The sequence below is a fragment of the Ranitomeya variabilis genome, chromosome 1, assembly GCF_051348905.1.
Source record: "Ranitomeya variabilis isolate aRanVar5 chromosome 1, aRanVar5.hap1, whole genome shotgun sequence".
NCBI lineage: Eukaryota > Metazoa > Chordata > Amphibia > Anura > Dendrobatidae > Ranitomeya > Ranitomeya variabilis.
Window position 1 is genome coordinate 24,101,204 of NC_135232.1, and position 16,527 is coordinate 24,117,730.

The 16,527-nt window shown below is 46.5% G+C and overlaps 1 long non-coding RNA gene across 1 annotated transcript in view; it reads right to left on the reverse strand.

The window, feature by feature from the left end:
• Positions 1 to 15,995, reverse strand: part of LOC143793659 (uncharacterized) — a 50,084-nt gene extending 34,089 nt beyond the window's left edge. The window contains exons 1-2 of the long non-coding RNA XR_013220176.1: positions 15,920 to 15,995; positions 213 to 302 (exon numbers count right to left, since the gene is read on the reverse strand). This is a non-coding gene — a long non-coding RNA (uncharacterized LOC143793659). The remainder of the gene's footprint in view (positions 1 to 212; positions 303 to 15,919) is intronic.
• Between the last annotated feature and the right edge of the window lie 532 nt (positions 15,996 to 16,527).

The following is a 16,527-nucleotide window of genomic DNA, read 5'->3' on the forward strand; positions in this document are numbered from 1 at the left end:
AAAGTGATAAATGGGAATAGTGTCACAAATTATTCTTTTTTTGTGATGTAATATGATGTATATATTTACATTTCTATCACAAACACATAAACATGAATACAGTAAAAAAATAAAATCTATATAATATTATGCTGAATTGGAGATTCTAAAAGAACATTTTGGTAAAAGTTCTTGTGCATAACAAAGTTACTTCTTTATATAGCTTATCTTACTTGATTGTTTGACTGGTTAGTGTGTCATCTCACAGGTAGATCCAATAGTCCGTTTCAGGATGTTCACCAGTTACTTTACAAAAGTTTTTCCTGAAAAGTAGGTGCTGATATTTTCAACAGGTTTCGGATACCGGTCCATCAGTGAAGTTAATTTAGATTATTTCTTTTTTTTTCCCTAGTTTCTCAGCTCACTGTACAACATCAATTGATCTTAATGACATCATCAAATTCCTTTGTGTTTCAATTCATCACCAATTCGAACATCTCTGCTTGCTGTCAGTGAATGTGAACCCTCTTGTGTCCATTCAGAGGCAGTGACCCTGGACATATCTCGCCCTGTTCTCGGTTGAGAGGTTAAAAGTTAATCAGGTGCAGACTATGCTCTGTGAGCTAAACATTCATACAATGTAACAATCCAGCAGAGATCTGTGCAGCTGCTGCTGATGTTTAGCTCACAGAGCATTGTCTGCACTGGATATATTGTATCCGCTTCTCATCTGAGAGTGGAATAGCTTTTCATTTAGGTTCTCAATTAATGACAGCAAGCAGAGACCTTGGAAATTGTGAAGAATTTAAACATAAAGGCACCCTTAATTTGTGAGGTTAAAAATGCTATTATATTTTATATTGACTTTTTTTTTATTTGTACCTTGTTTATTATTTAATTTGCGCCTTTTCTACTTTTTTTTAAGTCACCATTATCTGGATACTTTATCTTACTTCATCATTTGGGACTTTCCGAAATGTCACCATTTTTTTGCGCAGTTGTAAATATCTTACCAATTTCATCGAAAACTAACGAGCAGCATTTTAAAGGACCATGTGACTTTTTGCTGTAAAAAAACACAAAAAATGTAAAAGGGCAAAGAAAAAAGCATATTTGATTTTGCACAAAATTCATTAATCCAAGTGCATAATTTTTGAAAAATTTGGTGCAAAAAAAACCTGCAACAAATGCCGCAGGATACAAAAGAAATGTCAATTAAAAAAATGCAAGTAACGAATCAGGACCAAAGTCTGTAAGGAAGTTGTATAACATTTACTTTCTATGCTGATTCGATCTTTACACCCTTTCCCTCCTACAAATATCTTGTTTCGATAACTCACGTTACACATTTGCAACCTGTTCTAGTTAAGCGCTTCCATTGTGAGTGGCAGAATAAAGCCTTTGTGTCCTTCACAAATGGTGGAGAATGCGGGCAGTGTTTACAGGGTCAATGTCATGTTAAACACCTGATCAATGACACCCAGATCATTTCTCATCAGAGCCACAAAGCCATCGCTCTTCCGGGATATACATAGTAGCCAATTCTGACTAGTGAACCATCCACAGGGCCATGACAGGCAACCGTCTCCGGGCTCCATGTGTTCACTCCGGGTTCTCTTTAGACAGATTTTACTTGAAGGTCGGATCAGACAGGATTTGCAGGACAAAAGGGTTGGGGGATGCCTCTAGAAAAACTTTCATAGGGTCTCCAAATGACCAGGGAGAGAAGTCATGCAGGGTGTTACACAGTTTTAATTTAACCCTTCATGGCGCAGACATATGCACAGAGGATGGTTATGGGTGCTCTCGTTTTAATGAAGACATTACCCAAACCTTCGACAGACAAAAGGGAAATTAAGCCAAAACCTAATGTACGAGAGGAGTGAGAGCTGCAAATGACCTCCCGGCGACCCGTACGCTTACAATCACAGGGTTAATGAAGGATTTTGGCACCAGGGAATATTTTCCAACATGTTTGTAGAAACAAAAGAAATCCCCACCGCACCCTCGCCAGGCGAGCAGCTTCCTGTACAGATTTCACTCACCGAGCTGTGGACTTACTGCTAAGAGTCTAGGAGAGGCACAGTCCATATAGAATAGCAGATTTATGGACTTTTATGTATGTTTACCGCCAGTGACAGCTCAATGCCAGATGGCAGTCTTGGCAAGAGAAAGCACACAATTAGTTCATATCCTCCTAAAAACAAAGATTGGGCAATTACAAGACATTGAAATGCCTTTTACAGATACTAAAGGACGTAAGGAGTTGTTTAGGATCAGAAAATCACAGGTGTTTTTTTAATAATGCCACACCTGTCCACAGGTTGTGTGTTGTATTGCAGCTTAGCGTCATTCACTTTAGTGCAGCATAGCTGCAGTACCCGACACAACCTGTGCACAGGTGTGGTGCTATTTCATGCTCTTTTTAACCATGTGCAATCAATGTATTTATATTATCTGTAAAATCAACTCCAGCACTTATATACAGGTTATTTACTTGCTCACTGTGGGACTTTAAAAAAAATGCCAAATAGTCCCAATCACAAAAACGACAGGGATTAGATTTATTTTAATTATAAGGAGTATTATGAGGGAATTTTGCAAAAGAGTGCTATTGTGTAGAACGTAAGACTTGAAATGTACAATTATTTGGGATATCACAATTAGAAGGAATTCAGACTGCAGAAACGTAACTTGAGGTTAAAGGATTTATCACGTGTTGGATGTTGCTGTAAAATTTACTTTCTGGATATTGTGATGTTTTCCTTCTACCCAAGTGTCAATGATTTCCTGTACTTGTGACCTAGCACAACTGTGGGGTGTTCCCGGTATATGGTAGGTATTGTGGGGTGTTCCTGGTATATGGCAGGTATTGTGGGGTGTTCCCAGTACACGGCAGTTATTCTGGGGTGTTCCCGGTATATGGCAGGTCTTTTGGGGTGTTCCCGGTATACGGCAGGTCTTGTAGGGTGTTCCCGGTATATGGCAGGTCTTGTGGGGTGTTCCCAGTATACGGCAGGTCTTGTGGGGTGTTCCCAGTATACGGCAGGTATTGTGGGGTGTTCCCAGTATATGGCAGGTATTGTGGGGTATTCCCGGTATATGGCAGGTTTTGTGGGGTGTTCCTGGTATATGTCAGGTCTTGTGGGGTGTTCCCGGTATACGGCAGGACTTGTGGGTTGTTCCAGGTATACAGCATGTCTTGTGGGGTGTTCCCGGAATACATCAGGTCTTGTGGGGTGTTCCTGGTATACAGCATGTCTTGTGGGGTGTTCTCAGTATACGGCAGGTCTTGTGGGGTGTTCATGGTATATGGCACATCTTGTAGGGTGTTCACGGTATACATCATGTCTTGTGGTATTTGTGGTATATGGTGGGTCTTGTGGGGTGTTCCCGATATACAGCAGGTCTTGTGGGGTGTTCCCGGTATACGGCAGGTCTTGTGGGGTGTTCCCAGTATACGGCAGGTCTTGTGGGGTGTTTCCAGTACACGGCAGGTCTTGTGGGGTGTTCCCAGTATATGGCAGGTCTTGTGGGGTGTTCCCAGTATACGGCAGGTCTTGAGGGTGTTCCCGGTAATGACTGCTCTTGTGTGATGTTCCCAGTATATGACAGGTGTGGGTTGTTCCCAGTATACTGTTTTTGTGGGGTGTTCCCTGTATATAGCCAGTCTTGTGGGGTGTTCATGGTATACAGCAGGTCTTGTGGTATGTTTGCAGTATGTGGTGGGTCTTGTGTGGTGTTCCCAATATACAGTATGTTTTGTGTGGTGTTCCCGGTATACGGCAGGTCTTGTGGGGTGTTCCCGGTATATGGCAGGTCTTGTGGGGTGTTCCCAGTATACAGCAGGTCTTGTGGGGTGTTTGCAGTATGTGGTGGGTCTTGTGTGGTGTTCCCAATATACAGTATGTCTTGTGTGGTGTTCCCGGTATACGGCAGGTCTTGTGGGGTGTTCCTGGTATACGGCAGGTCTTTTGGGGTGTTCCCAGTATACGGCAGGTCTTGTGGGGTGTTCATGGTAAACAGCATGTCTTGTGGTGTGCTTGCGGTATATGGAGGGTCTTGTGGGGTGTTCCCGATATACAGCAGGTCTTCTGGGGTGTTCCCGGTATACGGCAGGTCTTGTGGGGTATTCCCGGTATACAGCAGGTCTTGTGGGGTGTTCCCAGTATACGGCAGGTCTTGTGGGGTGTTTCCAGTACACGGCAGGTCTTGTGGGGTGTTCCCAGTATACGGCAGGTCTTGTGGGGTGTTCCCAGTATACGGCAGGTCTTGAGGGTGTTCCCGGTAATGACTGCTCTTGTGTGATGTTCCCAGTATATGATGGGTGTGGGGTGTTCCCAGTATACTGTTTTTGTGAGGGGTTCCCTGTATATAGCCGGTTTTGTGGGGTGTTCATGGTATACAGCAGGTCTTGTGGTGTGTTTGCAGTATGTGGTGGGTCTTGTGTGGTGTTCCCAATATACAGTATGTCTTGTGTGGTGTTCCCAGTATAGAGCAGGTTTTGTGGGGTGTTCATGGTGTATGGCGGGTCTGGTGGGGTGTTCACAGTGTATGGCAGGCCTTGTGGGATGCTTCCAGTATACAACAGGTCTTGTGAGGTGATCCCTGTATACGGCAGGTCTTGTGGGGTGTTCCCAGTAACGACGGGTATTGTGGGATGTTCCCTGTATATGATGTATCTTGTGGGGTGTTCCCGGTATACATAAGTTCTAATAGGGTGTTCCCGTGTGACAAAGTCACTGGTAAAGTACTGGAGAGGAGATATGTGTCACTATGCTTAATGGCATCATTGATATAAAGCCAGAGTATTTTCTTCTAGCACACTAAAGTGTTGTGAGGCCTAAGCTAAAGTTGCATAAATGGGCTGGTTTTATGTGAACGTCCATAGAGTGCGTGGTAGAGTGTCCACCTTATCTCCACCTGCAGAGCCGGCACCGCCGTGGGCTGACAGGACCTGTGTGATGTCACAGTCATGTGATCAGTCATATGGGTGAGGAGTCACATGGTCAAGGCTTAAATAGCTGGACTTCAAACGCAGTCTGGGTGTTGAGTGTCTGGAGAGGAACACTCCAGAGAAGTGGTTTTGTGCTGTGGGTTATGTCTGAACCATGGGTTGTGCTAACCCTGAGCGCGCTGACCCTGCTACTACAAGGGTTTTACCTAGAGCTACCATTTTGTTTTACTTTGCTGTTTTGCCCAAGGGGGTGTTTATTTTGTGCTTAACCCTTGGCTTATGCCGCATTTAATAAACTAAGTGCATCCTTCGAGCCACAGTGTTCCCGTGTCTACCTCCGTGTGCAGCAGAGTGAGCCGATCTACCACAGCAAACATGTGTGATGGCCACAAGCCAAGGTGTGATGTCAGGCAAGATGAAGGACCTGCTCAAACATGTGATACAAGCACAGCAGCAACAGCAACTACAGCACCAGCAGCAATTACAGCAGCAACAGATGGCGCAACAAGAGACAAGTAAGCTGCGTATACTGTAGATGCAGCAGCACCACCAGCAGCATCAGAAGCAGATTGACTTGTTTGCAGAGGAGGTTCGTGGAAGGCCGGCAGCCCCTACCCCAGGTCCAAGTGACGACACATACATCCGGAAGGCGTAACACGAGCGAAACAAAAAGTGACCCCGGGTGATGATGTTGAGGCATTTTTGGCATTTCTGACTGTATTCGAGCAGGTGGCGGAGCGTGAGTAGCTACCACCAGAGCAGTGGGCGGAGGTGCTGGCCCCCTATCTGACTGGTGAGCCCCAGAAGGCCTATTATGATTTGGCATTGCAGGATGCAAAGGAGTATGCCAAATTGAAAACCAAAATTTTGGCACACGCAGGAGTGACTATGTCCGTCAGAGCATAAAACCACCTTGATCCCAGATGTTTGACTTATTGCATCTTGTGCAAACATGGCTGCTGTCACAATCTTCCACCGCAGCCCAGAAGATTGAGCGCGTTGCCATGGACAGATTCGTGCAATCCCTTCCTAGGCTGTTGCGGACCTGAGTTGCCCAGGGAGAACCCCGAAATGTGGACGAGAGGGGCTGCAATCATGTCCTGTGACCATAAACGGAGTGCAGGTGTCAGGACTCTTAGACACAGGAAGCTTGGTGACCCTGAAATGGGCCACACTCCCACCCCAGTTGGTCCCAGGGAAACATGTGGGCGTCCCCTGTATCCACGGGGACACCAAAGACTATCCCGCTGCCAGAATGTTGGTCAAAACGAGCTTGATTTCAGAGTCCCATGAGGTCAGGGTAGTCAAAGGTTTGCTACACCCCATGATAATTGAGCGGGACTTGTGGGGAAAGGCAGGATACCAAGGGACGCAGATAGGAGCCAGCTCAACCCTGATGAAACCCCATCACAGCCAGAGTTGGATGAGTACCCTTGTGTGTCCTGGCTGGTGACGAAGATGACATAGCAACCAGTGAGGTCAAAATTCCTGCACTGGGGGTTTCTGATGGGAATTTGGGGACTGCCCAAATGCAGGATTTAACATTGACAAATGTACTTGAAAATGTTCTACTGATCTCCATGTTCTCCATCAGAGAAGTCCCATAGGCCTCTACAGGGTTCTCACCGTTAGAGCTCCTATACAGACAGCACCCAAGGCGTCTTCTCGACATTGCAAAGGAGACCTGGGAAGCGGAGGTAACACCCCACCAAAGTTATCGAACATGTGGCCCAGATGCAGGACAGAATTGCGAGTGTGATGCCAACTGAGAACTAGAGTCCTGTTGTGATTTTGCTTTTTGCTCCCTCTAGTGGTCATTAGTGATTTGACTCTGGAGCTTCTGTCTTTTCCTATATCCTCACCTGGGCCGTTAGTTCAGGGGCGTTGCTATATAAGCTCCCTGGACCTTCAGTTCAATGCCTGGCATCGTTGAAATCAGAGCTAATCTGTTGTGCTCTTGTCCTATGATCCTGGTTCCTGTATTTCAAGCTAAGTCTGCTTCCTTGCTTTTTGCTTTTGTTTTGTTTGGTATTTTTGTCCAGCTTGTTCCAATCTGTATCCTGACCTTTGCTGGAAGCTCTAGGGGGCTGGTGTTCTCCCCCTGGACCGTTAGACGGTTCGGGGGTTCTTGAATCTCCAGCGTGGATTTTTATAGGGTTTTTGTTGACCAGATAAGTTATCTTGCTATATTCTGCTATTAGTAAGCTGGCCTCTCTTTGCTGAACCTGGTTCATTTCTGTGTTTGTCATTTCCTCTTACCTCACCGTTATTATTTGTGGGGGGCTTGTATCTTGCTTTGGGGTCCCTTTCTCTGGAGGCAAGAGAGGTCTTTGTTTTCTTCTCCTAGGGGTAGTTAGATTCTCCGGCTGGCGCGAGTCATCTAGCGATCACCGTAGGCATGATCCCCGGCTACTTCTAGTGTTGGCGTTAGGAGTAGCTATTTGGTCAACCCAGTTACCACAGCCCTATGAGCTGGATTTTTGTATCTCGCAGACTTACACGTTCCTCTGAGACCCTGTCCACTGGGGTCATAACAGTATGCCAGGCCAGTATTAAATGTTTAATGCATTGCAGAAGTGGGATTATAAGAAAGAAAATTTTGAGTTTTTTTTTTCCCTCTCTCATTTTTTTTTTTTTTTTTTCTTTTCCCCTTTACCTCAGAGTGGCTTAAGCTTGCTGCAGACATGAATGTCCAGACCTTGATTACAAGTGTGGACCAGCTTGCCGCTCGTGTGCAGGGTATACAAGATTATGTTACCAGAAATCCTAGGTCTGAACCCAAGATTCCGATTCCTGAACTGTTTTCAGGAGACCGATTTAAGTTTAGGAATTTCAGGAATAATTGTAAATTGTTTTTGTCCCTGAAACCTTGTTCGTCTGGAGACTCTGCTCAACAAGTAAAAATTGTTATTTCATTCTTACGGGGTGACCCTCAAGATTGGGCTTTTTCGTTGGCGCCAGGAGATCCGGCATTGGCTGATATTGATGCGTTTTTTCTGGCGCTCGGTTTACTTTATGAGGAACCCAATCTTGAGATTCAGGCAGAGAAAGCCTTGCTGGCTATGTCTCAGGGCCAGGACGAGGCTGAGGTGTATTGCCAAAAATTTCGGAAATGGTCCGTGCTGACACATTGGAACGAGTGTGCACTGGCCGCTAATTTTAGAAATGGCCTTTCTGAGGCCATTAAGAATGTTATGGTGGGTTTTCCCATTCCCACAGGTCTGAATGATACCATGTCCCTGGCTATTCAAATTGACCGGCGGTTGCGGGAGCGCAAAACCGCAAATTCCCTCATGTTGTTGTCTGAACAGACACCTGATGTGATGCAATGTGATAGAAAAACCGCAAATTCCCTCATGGTGTTGTCTGAACGGACACCTGATTTGATGCAATGTGATAGAATCCTGAATAGAAATGAGAGGAAAATTCATAGACGCCAGAATGGCTTGTGCTACTACTGTGGTGATTCTACACATGTTATCTCAGCATGCTCTAAACGTATATCTAAGGTTGTTAGTCCTGTCACCGTTGGTAATTTGCATCCTAAGTTTATTCTGTCTGTAACTTTGATTTGCTCACTGTCATCTTATCCTGTCATGGCGTTTGTAGATTCAGGTGCTGCCCTGAGTCTTATGGATCTCTCATTTGCTAAGCGCTGTGGTTTTATTCTTGAACCATTAGAAAATCCTATCCCTCTTAGGCTACGTTCACATTTGCGTTGTGCGCCGCAGCGTCGGCGCCGCAGCGCACAACGCAAACAAAAACGCGGCAAAACGCACGCTAAAACGCTGCGTTTTGCGCCGCATGCGTCGTTTTTGCCCGCAAGTTGGACGCAAAAAAAAATGCAACTTGAAGCGTTTCTTGCGTCCAACGCTTGCGGCCATGCGGCGCAAAACGCAGCACAACGCATGTCCATGCGCCCCCATGTTAAGTATAGGGGCGCATGACGCATGCGGCGCCGCTGCGGCGCCCGACGCTGCGGCGCTGACCGCAAATGTGAACGTAGCCTTAGGGGTATTGATGCTACGCCATTAGCAGAAAATAAACCGCAGTATTGGACACAGGTTACCATGTGCATGACTCCTGAACACCGCGAGGTGATACGTTTTCTCGTTCTACATAAAATGCATGATTTGGTTGTTTTGGGGCTGCCATGGTTACAGACCCATAATCCAGTCCTTGACTGGAAGGCTATGTCAGTGTCTAGTTGGGGCTGTCGTGGTATTCATGAGGATTCCCTGCCTGTGTCTATTGCTTCTTCTACGCCTTCGGAAGTTCCGGAGTATTTGTCTGATTATCAGGATGTCTTTAGCGAGTCCAGGTCCAGTGCATTGCCTCCTCATAGGGAATGTGACTGTGCAATAGATTTGATTCCAGGCAGTAAATTTCCTAAGGGAAGACTGTTTAATCTGTCGATACCTGAACATACCGCTATGCGTTCATATATCAAGGAGTCTCTGGAGAAAGGACACATCCGTCCGTCTTCTTCCCCTCTTGGTGCGGGATTCTTTTTTGTGGCTAAAAAGGACGGATCTTTGAGGCCTTGTATTGACTATCGGCTTTTAAATAAGATCACTGTCAAATTTCAGTATCCTTTGCCGCTGTTGTCTGACTTGTTTGCCCGGATTAAAGGTGCCAAGTGGTTTACCAAGATAGACCTTCGTGGTGCGTACAACCTTGTGCGCATTAAGCAAGGGGATGAATGGTAAAACCGCATTCAATACGCCCGAAGGTCATTTTGAGTACTTGGTGATGCCTTTTGGGCTCTCTAATGCCCCTTCAGTTTTTCAGTCCTTTATGCATGACATTTTCCGGAACTATCTGGATAAATTTTTGATCGTTTATCTGGATGATATTCTGTTTTTTTCTGATAATTGGGACTCGCATGTGGAGCAGGTCAGGATGGTCTTTAAAATTTTGCGTGAAAATTCTTTGTTTGTCAAGGGCTCAAAGTGTCTTTTTGGTGTACAGAAGGTTCCCTTTTTGGGGTTCATTTTTTCCCCTTCTGCTGTGGAGATGGACCCAGTCAAGGTCCGAGCTATTCTTGATTGGACTCAGCCCTCGTCAGTTAAGAGTCTTCAGAAGTTCTTGGGTTTCGCTAACTTCTACCGTCGTTTTATCGCTAACTTTTCTAGCATTGTGAAACCTTTGACGGATATGACCAAGAAGGGCTCCGATGTGGTTAATTGGGCTCCTGCTGCCGTGGAGGCTTTCCAGGAGTTGAAACGTCGGTTTACTTCGGCGCCTGTTTTGTGCCAGCCTGATGTCTCGCTTCCCTTTCAGGTTGAGGTGGATGCTTCAGAGATTGGAGCAGGGGCCGTTTTGTCGCAGAGAGGCCCTGGTTGCTCTGTTATGAGACCTTGCGCCTTTTTCTCTAGGAAGTTTTCGCCTGCGGAGCGAAATTATGATGTGGGCAATCGGGAGTTGTTGGCCATGAAATGGGCATTTGAGGAGTGGCGTCATTGGCTCGAGGGTGCTAAGCATCGTGTGGTGGTCTTGACTGATCACAAAAATCTGATGTATCTCGAGTCTGCTAAACGCCTGAATCCTAGACAGGCCCGCTGGTCATTGTTTTTCTCCCGTTTTGACTTTGTTGTCTCGTATTTACCAGGTTCAAAAAATGTGAAGGCCGATGCTCTTTCCAGGAGCTTTGTGCCTGATGCTCCTGGAGTCGCTGAACCTGTTGGTATTCTTAAGGATGGTATTATCTTGTCAGCTATTTCTCCAGATCTGCGACGTGTGTTGCAGAGATTTCAGGCTGATAGGCCTGATTCTTGTCCACCTGACAGACTGTTTGTGCCTGATAAGTGGACCAGCAGAGTCATTTCCGAGGTTCATTCCTCGGTGTTGGCAGGTCACCCAGGAATTTTTGGCACCAGAGATCTGGTGGCCAGATCCTTTTGGTGGCCTTCCTTGTCTAGGGATGTGCGGTCATTTGTACAGTCCTGTGGGACTTGTGCTCGAGCTAAGTCTTGCTGTTCTCGTGCCAGCGGGTTGCTCTTGCCCTTGCCTGTCCCTAAGAGACCTTGGACACATATCTCCATGGATTTCATTTCTGATCTTCCGGTGTCTCAAGGCATGTCTGTTATCTGGGTGATATGTGATCGCTTCTCCAAGATGGTCCATTTGGTTCCTTTACCTAAGCTGCCTTCCTCTTCCGATCTGGTTCCTGTGTTTTTCCAGAACGTGGTTCGTTTGCACGGCATCCCTGAGAATATTGTGTCAGACAGAGGATCCCAGTTCGTTTCCAGATTCTGGCGATCCTTTTGTAGTAGGATGGGCATTGACTTGTCGTTTTCGTCTGCTTTCCATCCTCAGACTAATGGACAGACGGAGCGAACTAATCAGACTTTGGAGGCTTATTTGAGGTGTTTTGTCTCTGCTGATCAGGACGATTGGGTGACCTTCTTGCCGTTGGCTGAGTTTGCCCTTAATAATCGGGCTAGTTCCGCCACCTTGGTTTCGCCGTTTTTCTGCAACTCTGGTTTCCACCCTCGTTTTTCTTCGGGTCATGTGGAACCTTCTGACTGCCCTGGGGTGGATTCTGTGGTGGATAGGTTGCAGCGGATCTGGAATCTTGTGGTGGACAACTTGAAGTTGTCACAGGAGAGGGCTCAGCGCTTTGCCAACCGCCGCCGCGGTGTGGGTCCCCGACTACGTGTTGGGGATTTGGTGTGGCTTTCTTCCCGCTTTGTTCCTATGAAGGTTTCCTCTCCCAAATTTAAACCTCGTTTTATTGGTCCTTACAAGATATTGGAAATCCTTAATCCTGTATCCTTTCGCCTGGATCTTCCTGTGTCGTTTGCTATCCACAACGTGTTTCATAGGTCCTTGTTGCGGCGGTACGTTGTGCCTGTGGTTCCTTCTGCTGAGCCTCCTGCTCCGGTGTTGGTTGAGGGCGAGTTGGAGTACGTGGTGGAGAAGATCTTGGATTCTCGTCTCTCCAGGCGGAGGCTTCAGTACCTGGTCAAGTGGAAGGGCTATGGTCAGGAAGATAATTCCTGGGTGGTCGCCTCTGATGTTCATGCGGCCGATTTAGTTCGTGCCTTTCACGCCGCTCGTCCTGATCGCCCTGGTGGTCGTGGTGAGGGTTCGGTGACCCCTCACTAAGGGGGGGGTACTGTTGTGATTTTGCTTTTTGCTCCCTCTAGTGGTCATTAGTGATTTGACTCTGGAGCTTCTGTCTTTTCCTATATCCTCACCTGGGCCGTTAGTTCAGGGGCGTTGCTATATAAGCTCCCTGGACCTTCAGTTCAATGCCTGGCATCGTTGAAATCAGAGCTAATCTGTTGTGCTCTTGTCCTATGATCCTGGTTCCTGTATTTCAAGCTAAGTCTGCTTCCTTGCTTTTTGCTTTTGTTTTGTTTGGTATTTTTGTCCAGCTTGTTCCAATCTGTATCCTGACCTTTGCTGGAAGCTCTAGGGGGCTGGTGTTCTCCCCCCGGACCGTTAGACGGTTCGGGGGTTCTTGAATCTCCAGCGTGGATTTTTATAGGGTTTTTGTTGACCAGATAAGTTATCTTGCTATATTCTGCTATTAGTAAGCTGGCCTCTCTTTGCTGAACCTGGTTCATTTCTGTGTTTGTCATTTCCTCTTACCTCACCGTTATTATTTGTGGGGGGCTTGTATCTTGCTTTGGGGTCCCTTTCTCTGGAGGCAAGAGAGGTCTTTGTTTTCTTCTCCTAGGGGTAGTTAGATTCTCCGGCTGGCGCGAGTCATCTAGCGATCACCGTAGGCATGATCCCCGGCTACTTCTAGTGTTGGCGTTAGGAGTAGCTATTTGGTCAACCCAGTTACCACAGCCCTATGAGCTGGATTTTTGTATCTCGCAGACTTACACGTTCCTCTGAGACCCTGTCCACTGGGGTCATAACAGAGTCCCTCCAAGCATAAGAGACCCAAGCAAGGGTCTACAATAGGTTGTCAAGAGTGAGACAGTTTAGCCCTGGAGACAAGATGCGGGTGTTGATCTCAACCGTTGAAAGTAAATTGCTGGCCAAGTGGCAAGGGCCATACGAAGTGGTCAAAAAGTTGAGTAACGTCAACTACAAGGTCCACCAACCGGGAAGAAGAAAACCATACCAGGTGTACCACATTAACCAGCTGAAACCACGGCGAGTCAGGGATCCGGTAGAAGCAACGTGCCTAGGAGCCCATCCTGAAGCCAAGGTCGAGGATATCACAGTGGCAGAGACACTGTCGCCGGCCCAGAAAAAACAGTGCTGTGAGCTGCTTCAGTGGAACCGAGATGTACTCAGGTTGTGGAGTACGAAATCCTGACTGAGCCACATGTGAGAGTGAACCAAAGGCCGTATCGGATTCCTGAAGCTTGCCTCGAGGTGATCTCCAAGGAGGTGAAGAGAATGTTGAGCCTGGGCGTCATCAAGGAGTCAAAGAGTGGCTGGTCCAGCCCTATTGTCTTTGTGCTGAAGTCGGATGGAGAGCGGCGCTTCTATAACGGTTACAGGAAGCTCAATGAGTTTGACGCTTATCCAATGCCCCAGGTCGATGAGTTTATTGAGAGGCTAGGGTCAGCCAGATATATCGACACTCTGGACCTCACAAAATGGTACTGGAAAATTCTGTCGCCAAGTGCGAAGCAGAAGATGGCCTTCTCTACACCGGATGGGTGTTTTCAGTATATCCGGATGCCTTTCAGACTACAAGAAGCCCAAGCTACCTTCCAGAGGGCTATAGACTGGATACTAGTCCTCACAAGAAGTAGGCCGCCGCTTACTTGAATGACATTGTGATCTTCAGCCCAGATTGGGGAAGTCACCTGCAGAAGGTCCAGGCGGTACTGAATACACTGAGGGAGGCAGGGTTTACCATAAACCCAAAGAAGTGCGCCCTCGGAAAAGAAGAGGCAAAGTACTTGGGTTACATCATTGGAAGGGGCAAGTTTAAGCCACAAATAGACAAAGTGGAGGCAATCCAAAAGTGTCCTCAGCCGGTCTCTGAAAAGCAGGTTGGGGCGTTTCTGGGAATTGTGGGATATTATCGTCGATTTATCTCGAATTTTGCCATGACAACCGATCCCCTGACAGATCTTCTCAAGGGCACAAAATCATCGATGGTCAAATGGCCCTTGGAAGCTGAGATGGCATTCCAAGAGTTGAAGTTTGGCCCTTGCTGACAGCCAGTTTTGGTCGCACCAGACTTCACTAAGGAGTTTGTGCGCCAGACGGATGCCTCCGAGGTCGGTTTGGGAGCTGTATTGTCCCAGGAAATAAATGGGGCAAACACCCAGTCCTATAACTGAGTAGCAAACTCTCCTGTGAGAAGAACTATGTCATCATGGAGAAAGAGTGCTTGGCCATCAAGTGGGCTATCGACACCCTGAGATATTACATGTTAGCCATAGGTTTCAGGCTAATATCTGATCATGCACCCCTGACATGGATGAGGGAAAAGAAGGGAAGAATGCCCGGGTAACTAGGTGGTTTCTGATGCTCCAGGACTTTACATTTCATGTGGAGCACAGGCCAGGGAAGTTGCATGGGAACACATATGACCTGTCCAGAGTCCCCTGCTTAGCCAGTGAAGGTGCTAAAGCCCCCAGCTTTGGGCAGAGGGGGGGATATGTGACAAAGTCACTGGTAAAGTACTGGAGGGGAGATATGTGTCACTGCATATGATGGTGTCAGTGATATAAAACTAGTGTATTTTCCTCCAACACACTGAAGTTATTTTGTGCTTAACCTTTGGTTTCTGCCACATTTAATAAACCAAGTGCAACCTTCAAGTCACAGTGGTCCTGTGTCTACCTCTGTGTGCAACCAAATGAGCCGATCTACCCACTGGTATACGGCAGGTCTTGTGGGGTGTTCCTGGTATACTTCAGGTCTTGTGGGGTGTTCCCGGTATACGGCAGGTCTTGTGGGGTGTTCCCAGTAAATGGCAGGTCTTGTGGAGTATTCCTGGTATACTGCTTGGTCCTTGTATATGGCAGGTCTTGTGGGGAGTTCCCGGTAACGATTGGTCTTGTAGGATTTTCCTGGTATATGACGGGTCTTGTGGTATGTTTTCGGTATACTGTTCTTGTGGGATGTTCCTGGTATACGGCAGGTCTTGTGGGGTGTTCCCAGTAAATGGCAGGTCTTATGGAGTATTCCTGGTATACTGCTGGTCTTGTGGGGTGTTCCTTGTATATGGCAGGTCTTGTGGGGAGTTCCCGGTAACGATTGGTCTTGTAGGATTTTCCTGGTATATGACGGGTTTTGAGGTATGTTTTCGGTATACTGTTCTTGCGGGATGTTCCTGGTATATGACAGATCTTGTGGGGTGTTTCCTGTATACGGTAGGTCTTATGTAATATTCTTGGTATACGACAGGTCTTGTGGGGTGTTCCCGGTATACGGCAGGTCTTGTGGGGTGTTCCTGGCATATGGCAGGTCTTTTCGGGTGTTCCTGGTAAATGGCAGGTCTTTTCGGGTGGTCCTGGTATATGTCAGGTCTTGTGAGTTGTTCCTGGTATATAGTGGATACTAATTACCAAAAGTGATAACAGCATCCTGAATTTCCTAGACTAGTGGCACTTTATTAGGTGAATAGGGTCTTTGGGATCCATTTGGCACATGTGCGTGGAGGAGCGTGAACATAGTGTATGGACAGACTTTCAAATATATATCTATACAACTGAGGCCTATAGGTACTGGATAGTATGGATCTATATGCCATATACACAAGTAGCCCAAATCAGTGATACAGGACCCCCCTTCCAGCTTTGCCTTTTTCCAACACGACACCAACAATTACTTTTTTCAGCCAATATTCCGCACACATCATCATGGAGATAACAAAGTAATTGTGTATTTCGTATAACACGCCTTCCCATGATAAACCAGTCAGTGGAATAACGATTGCCCGGGGTAAAAAAAAATCACCTTTGCTGCCAGGAGGCGCGATAACAGGGTGATCTTATTTCAGCACTGACTCCGTTCCTTTAGTACATGTACAGGGTTTCTGTTTTCATAGCTTACCTTAGTGGGTGTGGGGCGTGAAGTCCGGGGCCGCCGCTGCTTGGGTTTCAACCTGAAGATTATATTCTCCTCTCCTGAACAATTCTCCTTTGTGCCACTGCCAAAAAGGGAAAATGCAGCACAAAGGGTTAACAGAAGGCAGAGCCAAAATCCCATCAGAAGAGATTTGTTTACAGACGACTTAGGTTAACCCTTCATTCTCATGACAAATGATAACGCTTAAAGGGAATCTGTGTCTAGGACAGAAGTGAGCAGTTTTTGCTCTTATTTCATTCCCACTACTTCACTGAGTTTTCTGTTTTTTGTATTTTTGAAGTCCAACTTATGGTTCCAGAGATACGGGCTTTTATAGTTTGTGCTAATTGATATGGTATTTATCAAGGAGGCGTGGCTAATAGGATTCTCTGGAGGCGTGTCTTTAGTCTTCACATAATTTACCCTGTGAGCCACGCCTCTTTAGTAAAGACCATAAAAAGTAGCACTAAATAAAAAGGTCCATATCTCTTGAACGGCATGGCGGATTTAAAAAATACAAAAACCTGAATAATCAGAGGAATAGCGAGAATAACATAAGAGCAAAAATCGGCAACTTTCAACCTGGTGACAAG